Source organism: Puma concolor, chromosome C1 (genome assembly GCF_028749965.1).
Source record: "Puma concolor isolate L17-30 chromosome C1, mPumCon1.1.hap2, whole genome shotgun sequence".
In the NCBI taxonomy this organism is placed as follows: Eukaryota; Metazoa; Chordata; class Mammalia; order Carnivora; family Felidae; genus Puma; species Puma concolor.
The window spans coordinates 156,284,677-156,299,899 of record NC_141674.1 but is presented as its reverse complement, the minus strand read 5'-3'; the positions used below and the strand labels follow the sequence as shown (position 1 = coordinate 156,299,899).

Here is a 15,223-nt window from a genome sequence, read left to right as displayed (position 1 = left end):
TAGAATTATTATTTTCTGTTTTCAACTTAGAAATAAGAGATTGTCAACAGTGTATAGGCTACTTATAAATTCTAAGGCTATTAATGATAACTTCTAACAGTGGAGGGAATTCTGGTACTCTGTACCAAAAGAGTCTATGTACTCTGTACCAAGAGTCTACCATAAGCCAAGCACTGTGAAATGAATGAGGATACAATGGTGCATAATTCCCTTTCCTTACAGAGCCTATAGCTGATCAATAATATAGACTAGACATGGTCATGGGCTATAATAATACAACATGGTAGTGGTAAGTGCTAAGAGGAAGGAACCACCGGGAAAACATAAAGAGAATGCACTTAACTAGAATCTGCATCAGAAAAGCCTCCTGAAAGAAGTGACACTTTAAGCAATGACCCAAAGAAGGAGGGAAGAGAGAGCCTGGAGGAAAGGACAAGTACTAAAGGTATAGCACTACATAGTTGAAGAACTGAAATTAGGTCAGACTGGATAAAAGACAGAATGCAAAGGGAAGAGGCTGAAATGTTAAATAGTCCATAAGAGACCCTTGTGTCAAAGGTTGGGTTCTTTGGGAACTAGACTCAGAGGTTGAGGTTTTCATGCAGGAAGTTTATTGGGAGAACTTTCAATATCAACACCTATGAAGCAATGAAGGCAGTCTACTGCTCAACTTCTGTCTCTGTGTTCAGGGAAGAAGTTGGGCTGTAATATAATCAAAACAACATCTTCAGCCAATCCCACAGGGAGTTCTTAAATTGGGATGGATCTTTAGAGTTTTCTCCGACTGGGATCAGGGGTGGAATAATTTCATACCTATGAGTGGAACTGTCACTGGAAGCGGCTGCCCTAGGAAGGGTTTAACCTTGTACAAGTAAGCTTTCTTCAGCTGAGGGAAGTCCCAAGGAGGGACATAACTGAGAGCAGTTGGCTGTAACACTGTAATGAATGCTTGGGTCCTCAAGGAGGTCTAGAGAGTGCACCCCATTGTGAATGAAGCATGTTAAGGATACATCACGTAAGCTGCATTAGAATGGTGATAAGCCTGTGTTCTAAGAATGGAAGAGACACAATATGCAGTAGATTTAGAAAGGTCTTTCTGTCTGCATTATGGGCAACAGATTGGAGGGAAGCATGACTATAAGCAGAGAGACCAGCTGAAAGTTGGTTGCAAAAATTCAGGTAATAGATGATGATGGTCTGAAGCAGGGTAGTAATGGTAAGAGTGGAGAGTTGTAGATGAATCTGAAAGATATTCTGGAAGTAGAAGGGATGGGACGTAGTGATTGGGTGTGAAGAATTTAGGGAAAAGTCCAAGCTGTAACCCAGATTTCAAGCTTGGGCACTCTTGATAGGAAACAAAGCAAGAAAAGCCAATTGTTTAATGGCTATTGTATTTTTTAATGGTAAGAGGGAGATACTAAACTCAATTTTGGAAATGTAGACTTTAAAGTGAGTTTAACAGAGGCATGTATAAAAGGCATATAGACATACAGGAAAGTGATTCGAACCACAAATAGAAACATGGAGGCCATCAGCATAGAGGTGGTAATTGTGACCAACAAATAGATCAAGATAACTCAGGGAAATGTATAAAGTGAGAAAAACAGAAGGCCAGAAATAAAATCATGAGTTCTTGATTTTTCTTTTTCAGTGAAGCGTTCATCAAATTCCTGCCCCGTACTTTCAGCATGATCAAGGAGGTTAGTGGAGAAGAAGAGGAGTATTTTTTGAACACCTTTTATGTGCCAAACACATTATCTCATTATTTTACTTTACAACCCTATGGTTTCAAATTATCATCCCCATTTAATAGGCGAGAGCACAGGCTCAGAAAGTTTGAGCAGCTTCCAGAAGTCACCATACTATTAACTAATAGGACCAGAGTCTCAATCCAGGTCTTCCTGTGTTTTACTAATTTTTTTTTATTTTGCGAGAGAGAGAGAGAAAGAAGGAAAGGGGGCAGAGGGAGAGAGAATCTTAAGCAGACTCCATGTTCAGCAAGGACCCCAATGCAGGGCTCTATCCCATGACCCTGGGATTATGATCTGAACTGAAATCAAGAATCACTCAACCAATGGAGACACCCAGGTGCCCCTACTGTGATTTTTACACTATACCATGGCAAACTTCAAATAATCATGTAATATAGGTTTATTGTGAATCATAGTTTTTAATAATCATAGTTTTATTTTGGTTTATATAATATACTAACCTTTAAATACTAAAAAGTAGGGACACCTGGGTGGCTCAGTCAGTTTAGTGTCCGACTTCGGCTCAAGTCATGATCTCGTGATTCATGAGTTCGAGCCCCATGTTGGGATCTATGCTGACAGCTCAGAGCCTGGGGCCTGCTTCAGATTCTGTGTCTCCCTCTCTCTCTGCCCCCCCCCCCAGCTCATGCTCTATCTCTCTCTAAATAAATAAATAAACATTAAACATTTTAAATATTAAAAAGTAAAGCTAGAAAATTCAAATCTGCTTTGGGGAATAGAGGGTGTCCTATGTTCTCAAACTTTAAAGAAGATGTACACATTTGTTTTCACCAAACAGAAAGCCAGAAGAAAAGGGCCTAATCTTTCATTAGCCACTTTGTAAAGAAAAGCTTCTATTTATTCTGAAGGGAATTAAAAATGTATAGCAATAGGCATTTAGGACAAAATTACCTCACAACACAAAGTGTATGTACTATTAGCACTGATGTTATTTATTTATGTGTAGCTAGAATTACATGCCCACATAGGACCCAGGCTTATGAAAATATCTGAAAGATTTTCTCAGGGCTGTAAGAAACTACAACTATGCAGAAGTCTGTCATGGGCTTTCCTGCAGGGGTTCTGATAATCCCCGCATGGCTTCTCTTGGTAGAGATGCATTAGCAATGTTCAATCAATGGTCTGTGCTTGCTGATACAAGCAAGTGTCCTCTCTAACACACACAGTCTCAAAGAGAAGGAGCTCAGTCTTCTTGCTAGAAAATTGATAAAGAGAGTTATTTTACTAGAGGGACCTCTTAGCTATACTCATAAGTGGGGCAACCACTCATCCGTTGTTGGCTTCCTGAGGATATATTCTCAAGATGGAATATTTTCCACCTTCCATTCTTCATAAGGGTGGCATCCCTCACCAGTTTCAGTGGTGAGGCTTGAATATATTCTTATCTTCCATAAAAAGTCATTTAGGTCAGGGGCACCAGGTGGTTCAGTCGGTTAAACGGCCGACTTTGGCTCAGGTCATGATCTCACTGCTCTTGAGTTCGAGTCCAGCGTCAGGCTCTGTGCTGACAGCTCAGAGGCTGGAGCCTGCTTCAGATTCTGTGTCTCCTTCTCTCTCTGTCCCTCCCCTACTCGCGCTCTGTCTCTCTCTCAAAAATAAATAAACTTTAGAAAAAAAGTCACTTAGGTCAAGTGTATGGGTAGATATACTTTGGAACTTTAGAGCCTCATGAAGTGCTGTAATGAATGTTAAATTACACACGTTTCAGAATTCCTCACAAGCCTCACCAACCAGGAGCAGAAAGACCTTTTAAAATCTTGCTTTATGTCATTAAGTTTCTTTAGGATGTTGGTTTTGACAGTAAGCTGCTAAAAGCTGCTATGTAGCCCTTGAAAAATTATTTTGCTACCTAGGAAAAAAACCATTTGAACTCTGCAAATTCTATTCTCATGAATGTGGTTTTTAAAAAAAGATAAAAGTAAAAGAATATTGTAGTTTTAAAATATATATGTGTGTATTTTATATATATATAAAATATACAATTTTAAAACTTGAAGGGATTCAAATGCATTTAAATTTAGTCTCGGTTATTTTGTACATGATTACACAGATTCACAGATGGGAAATATATTCAAGGTCATACAAGAAAAGAGAATTTTAATGGTATAAGTAAGACTGTAAACCAAATTTTTTAAAGTTCCAAATCAAAACATGTGCCACGGCATTACATTGCCTTGTTTCATAATTTCTTGATAAATGGTAAATTTAAGATGATAAAACACTATCTACTGATATGTACTAAGTAAAAATGTTAAGTCATAAATTTAGACACTCCAAGGATACTGCAAACATATTAAAAGTAAAGACTCATAATTTTCTTGGGGCAAAGACATTGCTTAGTTTTAAAATATCACACATAAATCATTTATCTAATGAGCTTCATCTTATTGCCTTCATTTCTTTTTTTAAAAAGTGTCTTCAGTCATTGAAGATGCTAAATAAAATGCATCAACAGAAATTAATAGGCAATAGAACTTGATGAATTCTCCTAGAGAATATTTTTATAATGAAAGCTTGGCAACTGTTCCTGTGATTAATCATGATAATGCACAATCCCTCAGGCCCTAGATAAACTGGCCTATTCCTTTTTTCTGGAATATTCCTCTCTTTCCCTTTTTCTTTCAAGAAGGATTAACCACTCCACCCTCTCCATACTCTTCTCTATGAAATCCACCCCCTCCACTTCTATATCCAAATCCCACTTTCCCCAAGAAGATATCTTACACCCCCAGAGGAAGTGATCTTGTCATTTGGATTCCAAAGTGCTTAAAATTTCCAGCCCTCAGCACCAATCATACAGTATAATATCATCATATATTCCCCAGACCATAAACATTCCAAAAGGATTTAGCTGTATGTCCTAAAAGATAGGTGTGGGTAGGGGAGTCAATAAATATTCCTTGCTAATAGCTAGAGTGAATACAGCAAATGGCTAAGTACATCAGAAGCAAGGATACTTTAAAAATGCAATCATCAGTGGGTCATTGATTAGCACACATACTGAATGCAAGGTTTCTCTATGAAGAAGGGACCCTCCCAGCCCCACCTTTCCTGTTACAGACAAGTGAGAATAAAAATGAACTTTAAAAAAAGAAGCCCAAAGAGAAGCTTTCCAATTTAGTTTAATCTGAAGGGTTAGTGGCTAAAAATAGTCTTCCTTTGGCTGACCAGAGATCAAAATTCCGATCTTTATGTGAGGGAAACAAGAAAGATAGAAGTGAACTTTATTAACTCAACACAGGCTCGGTGACTAACAAGTATTTTGCCACTGAAATTTACAACAGTCGTATGAGAGAGGCATTATAATTGCCATTTTTCCCCTATAAAATTTGCCCTGAATGCTAGGGAACCAGGATTACAGAGAGTGTTTTTAATATTCATTAATATATATTAAATGTTATTTATTGAAAACTAATAATTCATTAGGGCTCAAAGATTAACTATCAAACTATTAATATACTACATTTTTAAAGATGTCTCATATTAGTAAAGATACATTGTGTACCAGAATAGAAATATTTTTTCTTTTAGAGCGCTAATCAAAATCAAATTTTATCTGCCTTCTGTATTTGCCAAGCTAGCCATGTGGGGCAATAGCAAAACTGGGGTTTCTTCCAACCTCCAAATCCTATGATTGGTTGATTTATAATGGAATCAGAGGCAAACTTTTTTCTACCTAATTAAGCTTGCTGATGGAGTAGTTTTTTGTATATGCAAAATCTGCGTGCATTTGGAACCTTGTTGCCTGTCCTCTGAAAAGAGGGCAATGTTTTCCAATCTGAAGACATTTGCAGCTGTGCAACTAGTTGACTAATCACTTCTGAGATTTTCTTCCCCAAAATAAAAATCATTTGGGGACTAATTGTTACTCAGAGTAATAACAGAGCTTGGCATTTCTGAAGATCTTTTCATCACTGGATTTCACAAGTCTGAGCCCCTCTCTGAAATCCTGAACCTCTCTCCTCCAAAAGCCCACATGGAGGTCTGAATAGTAACAGAGATTCTCTGTGGCAGGTTTGGGGTTAGGATTGGACATTCCTCACCCACACTTTTCACCTCACACCCATGTAGCCTTCCACTTGGCTAGTAGATTCCTACAGTAGGAAGTGCCACCAGAGCATTGTGTGCAGAGCTCCAAGACTCAGGATGCATCCCGGACTCATCTCAGTAGAGGCCTCACTCAGGTCAGTGGTGGCCTTGCAGACCTCACATGGATCCAGTGAGGATCCAGGTCTCTAGGGGATCAAATACATGAATGTGCTTTGTCAAGTATTAAGCACATTCATACAAATGTAAATTATGATCCACGTTTATCTGTCATTAGTTCAACATTCTCATCAGCTTCTCCATTTATAAAATGGCAAGAAGATGACTTAGCATATATAACGTCACTATGCAGAACATGTTTAGAGGTTTTGCTAAATGGAATACACTTTGAATTTTTTATAATCCAGCTATATCTACAAAAACAAAACTGGGGTTCTATTATTCATTTCGATACTTGATTCTTCGCTTATGTGACCCTAGTCAAGAAAACCTGTGTGTTGACCAAGCCATAGAGACAGCTAGGTATGTGGCCTCAGGCAAGTCTTTCTCCAACTGGAAAAGTTGAGGGGTGAAAAAGAGATGAGGTGAAAGGAACAAATGGGTCTGGGTACCCAGTTCAGCATCTGTATCTTAATCCTCTACCTCCAGGGAAACTCTGGCCTTCAGCAGAGAGAGCTCTGCTGGTTTAGAGCTCCCTGTATCAGATTTTTCACATCCGAATGTATGAGGGGGCCCATGCTTGCCATTTGAAGACAGGGTTTCTAAAGCTGGGCTCCAAATACAATAGCGTAATTTGGAAATCTGACTAAAATTGTCTGAGGACTTTGCAGAAGCAATAAAGGACGGCACCAAGTGTGTGTGTTGACTGCTTGATTTGCAGATCCACAACAAATTTTACCAAGCACACTGAGCAGAACAGAGGCCCACACCAAGAAAACATAAATTCCAAAAGTGAATTACTTAATTAGAAAAGAAGGGTCAGCAAACTAACTGTGAGATCTGGAAAGAGTTGTGGGCATTTTTTCTCTGTCTTTTTTTTTAATAAAAGGAGAGGTAGGATAGGTGGTGAAATCTAACACCTATCACAAGCATATTATGAGAATAAAATGATAGACCAACTGTGAGAGTTTGGGGTAACTAAAACATGTAATATAGGCAAAAAAATATTAAGTTTATACTCTGTTAATAACAGGTAACATTTCTGTAATTTTTTGAAATAGTCTACCAATGTCTAGTTTCTCAAAAGAAGGGAGTATTTTTTATATCCAACATGTGGATTTAACAAAATATGTAGAGAACAAAGTAGAACTGCTATAATAACCAGATTATCATTTTTTTTTAAAAGTCAAGCCATTGCTTGCAATTGGATTTTTGAAATACAGATATTGCTTATTTTAAAAAATTGATTTTTGGAGGCACCTGGGTGGCTCAGTCAGTTAGGCGTCTGACTCTTGGTTTCAGCTCAGATCATGCATTATCTCACAGTTGTGAGATAGAGGCCTGTGTCAGGCTCTGAGCTGAGTGTAGAATCTGCTTGGGATTCTCTCTCTCCCTCTCTTTCTACTCCTCTCTCTCAAAATAAATAAATAAACATTTAAAAAAACTTAAAAGAAATAGACCTGGAGGGCACCTGGGTGGCTTAGTCCAGTAAGTGACCCACTCTTGATTTCAGCTCAAGTCATATCTGGCAGTTAGTGAGTTCAAGCCCCTCATCGGGCTCTGTGCTGACAGTGTGAAGCTTGCTTGGGATTCTCTGTCTCCTTTCTCTCTGCCCCTCCTCCACTCATGCTCACTCACTCTCCCTTAAAAATAATTAAACTTAAAAAAAAAGAAAGATTTTTTGTGGAAAAACTGAATGTAAAGACAACTATTAAATGACATTTTCAATGAAAATTTGGTCATTTCTTAACAAATTAAGCACCTTTTTATAGGATATGTCATTATTCCTAGTGCTTAATAAATCCATATTTGTGTATGCTTGGCTTTCTTAAAGTAGATGGGTTGATCTTCATTGTTTTAGTAATCTCGGTTTTTTGTTTTTTTTTTTTTTTTTTTTTTTTATTGCAAGGAATAGTTATTGAATGCATACTGTGTCCCAAACAGTCTCCATTTTAGGTGTGAGAAATTCAAAGATGAATAAAACACGGTCTTGGTTTTTAAATAGTTAACCAGTTATTTGAGGAAGATGGTATAAAAGCAAATATGTTTAAGAAAGTTTAAGACCAGGGCTTTCTGAGTCGTGGTAACATCTCAACAAGCAAAAATAATTCCCATTTGAGTGGGGTGGGGGTGGGGGGTGAAGGGATCAGGAAATGCTGTTAAAAACAAAAAACAAAAACAAAAACAAAACCTTAAACCTAAACCTAACAGGTTTCACTGATGACAGGGAAGGAATGAGGATGGGATGGCAAAGGCAGAGGTTGTTGGGGTGACCGGGGATGAGTGATCCCAATGGAGAGAACAGTCTTCATGAATTCACAGAGGCAGGAGATAGTATGAAGGTTGCTCATATCTGCAAACAATTCAAGGAGACTGGAACGTTGGCCAAATAAGTGGGTGGGAAGTAAATTGTTTCTTTTTTCTTTTTTTAATTTTTTTTAAAGTTATTTATTTTTGAGAGAGAGACAGAGTGTGAGCAGGTGAAGGGCAGAGAGCGACAGAAACACAGAATCCAAAGCAGGCTCCAGGTTCTGAGCTATCAGCACAGAGCCTGACGTGGGGACAGACTGTGAGATCATGACCCGAGCTGAAGTCAGACGCTTAACCAACTGAGCCACCCAGGCGCCACTGTTTCTTTTGAATTGGTCTAATTGTTCATAGATCTAGAAGGGAATTCCTGAGTATGGCTTTACTATGCCTTTACGGTGGAGACTGATGAGAAATAGAATATGGGGGTCCTGGAAAAGAGAAGACAGAGCAGTGGTGCCAGCTCTTTAGGGCTATATTAGAAATAATCTAACGCATTGGACAATGAACAAGGTTTGCACATTCTTAGACTCAACTTGGGGGAAACCAACTTGGAAAAAAAGGAAACACCCAAAAGCACAACTTACTACTGAACACTTGGCCCCTCCTTCCTTCCAGGCACCCATCTTTTCTCATCCTCCCATCTACACACATACTCTGAACTAGATGATTCTCCTTTTTACTCAAACACTTAGAAATTCTGGAGTGTGTGTGTGTGTGTGTGTGTGTGTGTGTGTGTGTGTGTCTTTAATGAAGAGAGGCAGCTGGAAAGGAGAAGAGAGAGCTTTTTTTAAAGGTTGCTTCTTCCCAGTTTAAATAGAACACCTACTTTGAATATGCCCTAGCAAGTTCAGAAGAGAATCCAAGACTGAAAAATATGGAAAGGCAAAATGATCAATCTACAAACATCCTGGTTCATTAGCCACTAAGTTGCAGAACCATTTTAAATGAAAACAGTCTCTGGATTGCCTAGGGGTTGATCCTCAACACCACAGTATCAATCAACCTGTCTCTCTCATGCACACACACCACTGACACTAAGCCCTCTGGGAAATGTAAACAAGCCGATTAGTTGGCCTATTAATGTTGAGACAGACAATTGTTATTCCCTTCCCCCTTTTTCCTTATGAAGAGAACCCCAATTTTGTTTGAAACATCCATTGGTCCAACTTGAAAGCTATTTTTCCCAGCCTCCTCCCTTATTCCTATGAGTGGGCATTTTACAATTCTGGCCAATGAGACCCAGGAGGAAGTCTGCTGAAGAGTTTCTGAAAATGTTGCTTTTTTGATAAAAAGGTTCAACTCCTTTCTTCCTGTGCCTTCCTTCATCCTGCCTGACATACCCAAGTGATATCCAAGCATTTGCTGGATGATATGATCAGAATGAGTTCAGAAACCAACCTTTCAAGGTTCATATAGATCAGCCATGTTTCTCATGGCACGTGGAACTGCTGTAATGTGGGGTATTGTAAAATCATGGACCTGAATTCCAGGTGCTACAATGTAAGAATTTGAAAATCTATACTAAAGTTTCTCTGATCTCTGGATAGGCAAAAAAGGATGTGATCCCATTTTCAAGTGCAAAATATGATCAGTCATTAACACAGGAGAGCTACCCTCTCCTCCTACCCATTCAATCCTCAGTTCTCTAATCCCAAAACATAATAATTGGCCAGAGATGATATATTATTTACATGATTAACTGCAGAGATGAAAGGTAGACAGAGGTAGCTTGGTGACCACAAAACTTATGCTTGCTGTTGAGAAGTGGCTGCCCAGCTAGGGACAATGTTTCTCAGCCTTCCATTGCATCTAGGTGGAGCTACATGACCATTTCTCACCATTTGAGTATAAGGCAGCCAGGGGGCACCTGGGTGGCCCAGTCAGTTGAGTATCCAACTTAGCTCAGGTCATGATCTCACCGTTCGTGAGTTCAAGCCCCACATTGGGCTTTGCACTGACAGTTTGAAGCCTGTTTCAGATTCTGTATCCCTCTCTTTCTGCCCCTCCCTCTCTCTCTCACTCCCCCTCTCTCTCAAAAATAAATAAATATTTTAAATAAATAAATAAATAAATAAATAAATAAATGCCAGTCATGTGTGTCATTTCTGGGCTGAAGAGGTAGGTATAATTCTCACAATGTCTTTTTCCATCTGTTGGCTGACTTAAGTACCTAGAGGCAAGAGGAGCCACAAAACAGAAGGATCCAGGATCCATAAATGATCACATGGAAGGCCACCTGCCAACTAGGAACAACCACACAGAACTTTTCATGAGTAAGAAATACAATCTAATTGTGCTAAGCCACCAAGACTTGAGGGTATATTGTTGCTGAGGCTAGGGTTAGTCTAATTAATATGAAGGGCAAAGACAAAAATCTCACTAAGCTAAACCCGAGATAACTGAAAAAGTACTAAAGCAATTGAGCTGACCTAGAAATGATTAAATTTTCTACCATTAGAAAATGGGACATTAGAAATTAATTTATAAGAAAATGAAGATATTTGCACTTTTGCTCTCCCCTGAGTTTGTGACTTGTGAAACTCATACCTGCCAGGTACTAAATATACTTTAATTTGCCATCTTCAGTTAGGCTAGATATAGTCTGCTTTTCTGCAAAGAATTTCCTCTATTTACTCCTGTTAAGAGAGTGAAATGAACACGATGTTCCATGTGGCTTTTCAGTATAGTAGAGGCTACAGCAGTATTCCATTTTTTTCTGAATAGGTTATTTCAAGGTGATTGTGACTTGGGTTCAGAAGTCAGCTATCTCCCATATAAAAGTTGAGTTTAATAGAAACTAAGAATGCCATCATTTTGGTTTGACTGGGTGGCTCATTCAGTTAAGCGTCCAACTCTGGCCCAGGTCATGATCTCATGGTTCATGAGTTAGAGCCCCACGACAGGCTCTGTGCTGACAGCTCAGAGCCTGGAACCTGCTTCCAATTCTGTGTCTCCCTCTCTCTCTGTGCCTCCCCTGCTCACAGTTAGTCTCTCTCTCCCCCTCAAAATAAATAAACATTAAAAAAAAAAAAAAAAGAATGCCATCATTTCCTCCCTAAAATCAGAGAGTTTCTAATTCAATCTGCCCAGGAATTTTCTGTAAGTTTCAAGTGAAATTTTTTGTTCGAGGGGCCATCTTGTTTCAGGTCCTTTTAAAGATCTCAGTATTATTCCTTGTCCCAATATAAAGAACAGCTTCTGGTTCAGAGAATCATTTTTTGTGACCTAATTGGAACATCCCTTTCATGGCCCAGCAGGAAGAGTCACATGCTTTTCAGCCTAGCTAATTCCAGCAAGACAATAGGCAGAACTGAAAAAAAAAAAAAAAACAAAAACAAAGTAAAAGCCTCTATTCCAAATTAGTGAGACACCATTTTACTTAAAAAATGCAATAAATTAAATAAATTTCAATCCAGTGCCCATTTATTCTTCTATAGCCAGAATCTTTTCAGAAAGAAACTACTTCAGACAACCTTATTTGTGGGGTGAATATGGGGTGAAATGTCACAAGGAATTATTTTCTTTTTTCATTCTGAAATGTTTATCTGCAGCTTTCTCTTTGCATCCATTTGACCTTAGTGTAATTATAAACCCATTGCTACCCAAGTAATGTTCTATTGCAAAAGTAGGATAATTTTTTTCTGTACATCTAGACATAAAATGAGAAACTTTTTGCTTCTTCTGGAAGATAAATCAACTTAGACTAAATGATCATGCTGAATGCTTTAGAATTTTACCAGAATTACCAAAAGTATATGCTAAGGGAGAATGGATACTGGGAAAGCAACCTCATTTGCCTTAAGAACAGAACCCCAGCTCTATTGGGAGAGGAATGCACTCAGCTAAAAACAATTATTCCAGACTCCTCACCAGGAAGGGTGCCATTTCTCACAGTTATGACCCATAAGACATAAGCCACAATCTCTAGGCAATAGGGAAATCTCTTGGAGAAAGAGCTGATTCAGCTGGAGTTTGCCTTTTGCCCTTTGCATTTCCTGTCCTCCTGGCTGGAATACACCCTGGATGCTGGAGCAGTGGCAGCCATTTTGAGACCACAAGGTGACAAATCAGAGGATGAAGTCCACATGCTAAGGATGGTTAAGAGGAAGGAAGACCATGGGTTTTCCCAGGACTGTGAAGTCTCACCTTAAGGTCACTTAACTTAATGTCACTTGAGAAAATTCCTCTATTTGGTTAACCTGGTGAAAGTTGAATTATCTCTTAGGAGCTGTCAAACCTATACCAGGCTGATCCAATTAGATTGTAAGGGGAATGCTATTTTTTTTTAATAAGAACAGTTTCCAAACAAGTATTTCAGAAGCATTTGTTTACTTTGGTGACTATTAAGCTGATATACTCATAAATCATTTTTATACATTCTTTAAAATGACTCCAAGGGACTCTACCTGGCAGTAACATATGCAACTCTCACATATGGATCATCATGAATGCATTTCACCCTTTCATTTATTCATTTAGTAAACATTTATTGAGGTTTCCAGGAAGCACCATGCTGGGGTCAGGGATGCAAGGATGAAAAAAAAAAAAAAACCTGCCTGACTATAAGAGCTCATTCATTGTACTTGAAAGTAAGAAGACAAATTATTTTTTAAAACATTCTATTTTCCAATTCTTTGCTTTCTATGGGTTGTTTATTTCATGTACATTAGCTCTCCAAAAGAGAGCTAAGTCTAGCTTCATGATCGACATTAACAAAATAAAAAGATCTGAACTACCAATGTAGTGTCCATTGCCAAATGTTCAGAATACTATTTCATAATTTGAAAATTTAATTAAATGTTTTAATATGTTCATTACACTTGTGAGAAATAATTGAATAAAATTTCTCATTCCATCCACTGAGGGGATTGATTTTTCTAAAATCAGACTACTGCTATCTATAAAGCAGGTATTTAGTGCTACTCCACTTTGTTTTCTGTCATTGCTATAATTAAAAAAATCATTTTACATCAGGCCTTACACCTTTACATTTATAGCGACAATTATTCGCTATAATATGGTAGACAAAATACCAGTGAGGATCAGGAAAACCACTTTCCACTCACCTCTTCTTCTGAGCCATCTTAAGCACATCTTTTAACTTCTATCTCAGTGTCCTTAAGGGTTAAATAATGGGGTGGAATTAGATCACTGTGTTGTTTCGTAGACCTAAAATTCTCTTATTTCCCTGCTCTATTCTCAGTGTGATCCATTAGCAGATAAGTTTCCCAGCTAAAAGCAGCACATTAATATTATTTTTAAATGATGCATGGCTTCTCTATTTCTGTTGCCTCGGAAATTATATCTTAGCCCATATCCCATATCAAACCACAATTTTATATATAATTAAACAATATACTATCATCTTATATTAATAGTATCATATCATTGTACTCAGGATCAGAATATAAGACTGGTTTTATTATTTCTTGCTCTCAAAAACGTAACTTGTATTGCACACGCTTGAGATAATTGAATGAAAATTAGATGGAGAGTACATTGTTTTTAATTTGCTGCTTAAAAGTATCCTCCAGATATCTAGGAGTGAGCCTAACACAGCTTACTTAAAAGCACCGTGATCTTGCCCCATTCTGAGAAATCGCTTTCAAAGTCTAAAAAAAGATTCATTGTATACAAAACCTGAATGCTGAAATTCCTATCTTCTTAGTATCAACAATGGAAGTAATTAACACATCTGACAGTTATCTGCAAACCACCACAGAGAGGTACCTGATTTTCCTATTACTTTCATGAAAATACCTGAAATTGAAATGCATTAAGCACAACCAATTTAACCCACCCCCTTCTGAATTTGATAAAACAAGATTAAAGGTGCTATTGTCTTGCTTGCAAAACTATCTTCAAGGAACATAAACACTCCTTACAAATCTTTTAGTTATCCTACAAACCTCCAAACTCCAACTCTTACTCCTATGATATATACACATATTCCCCTATACTCACCACAATGAGTTAAAGGTAGACAAAAGCTCTCGGTAGCAGCCTTTGAGCCATTACTTTGCTTTCCCATTCCCTTCATTTTAGGTGTCATGGCACAGTACTTTACAGATAGCAGTTCGTTCTGTTAGGTTTATTGCAAACACCAAAAGAGGTGTCCTGCACTCACTGGAAAATGCAGCTTTTATGCTTCTGGTCATTCTTCCCACAAAAACAACAAGACCAGTTTCGGAGCTATTCTTAACTCTCCTTCCAAAACATTTCAAAAGAGAAAGACAAGATTTCATGATTCCCATGCAAACTCCCAGCCTGCCCGCCTGCCTGCTGCTGCCAATACTTCTTACTCTTGCTGGTGATGACATTCAGCGAGCTCCCCAGCCCCGACGCTTCGTTATGTAAGGCTGTCTAGGTCAAGTGTAGGAGACAGACTGCTGGCCTGTGAAAACTCATGGAACTGTTCTTTCAGATTAACACTTCAGGGGCTATGGAAGCTGGAGGAAGCTGAGCTTTTACTACATCTTTTGGGGGTAAATATTTTTGCATGATTCAGTGGTTTATATGCTATAGTGTTGGCAGATGCCTGTCAGCCATGCTGAGAGGTGCAGAGAGAAATTACTAAGGGATGCCAGTTTTGTCAGCATGCTTGAATGAGCATAGGAAGTCTTGAAGCAATCCTAGCTTTGAGACCCTTAAAGAGCAAATGAATCATAAATTAGGATTTGCTTATGAAGCATCATCTCTAGCCATCGAGGAATGAATGTTGATTTGGCTGTTTAAACTCTGAGTACAATCCATTTGCTGGGAGGTGTTACAGGAGAGCGCTATTAGCTCTAAGAGATTTACTGCAGTTCTCGGCTGTTATGTTGCCCTTGTCTGATGGCAAATTTGCTTCCCTTGTAAATAAGCTCTATGTTTTCCTGTATTTGTCTTCGGCTGTGATTGTTTGTGATAATATAAGAAGGAAGCCTGCAGAACCT

General features: G+C 38.4%; 1 long non-coding RNA gene across 3 annotated transcripts in view; it reads right to left on the bottom strand.

Annotated features, from left to right (window-relative positions):
• Window positions 1-14,578, bottom strand: part of LOC147578512 (uncharacterized) — a 126,127-nt gene extending 111,549 nt beyond the window's left edge. For all 3 annotated transcript variants that reach the window (XR_015255283.1, XR_015255285.1, XR_015255284.1), the window contains exon 1: window positions 14,253-14,578. This is a non-coding gene — a long non-coding RNA (uncharacterized LOC147578512). The remainder of the gene's footprint in view (window positions 1-14,252) is intronic.
• Window positions 14,579-15,223: the final 645 nt, after the last annotated feature.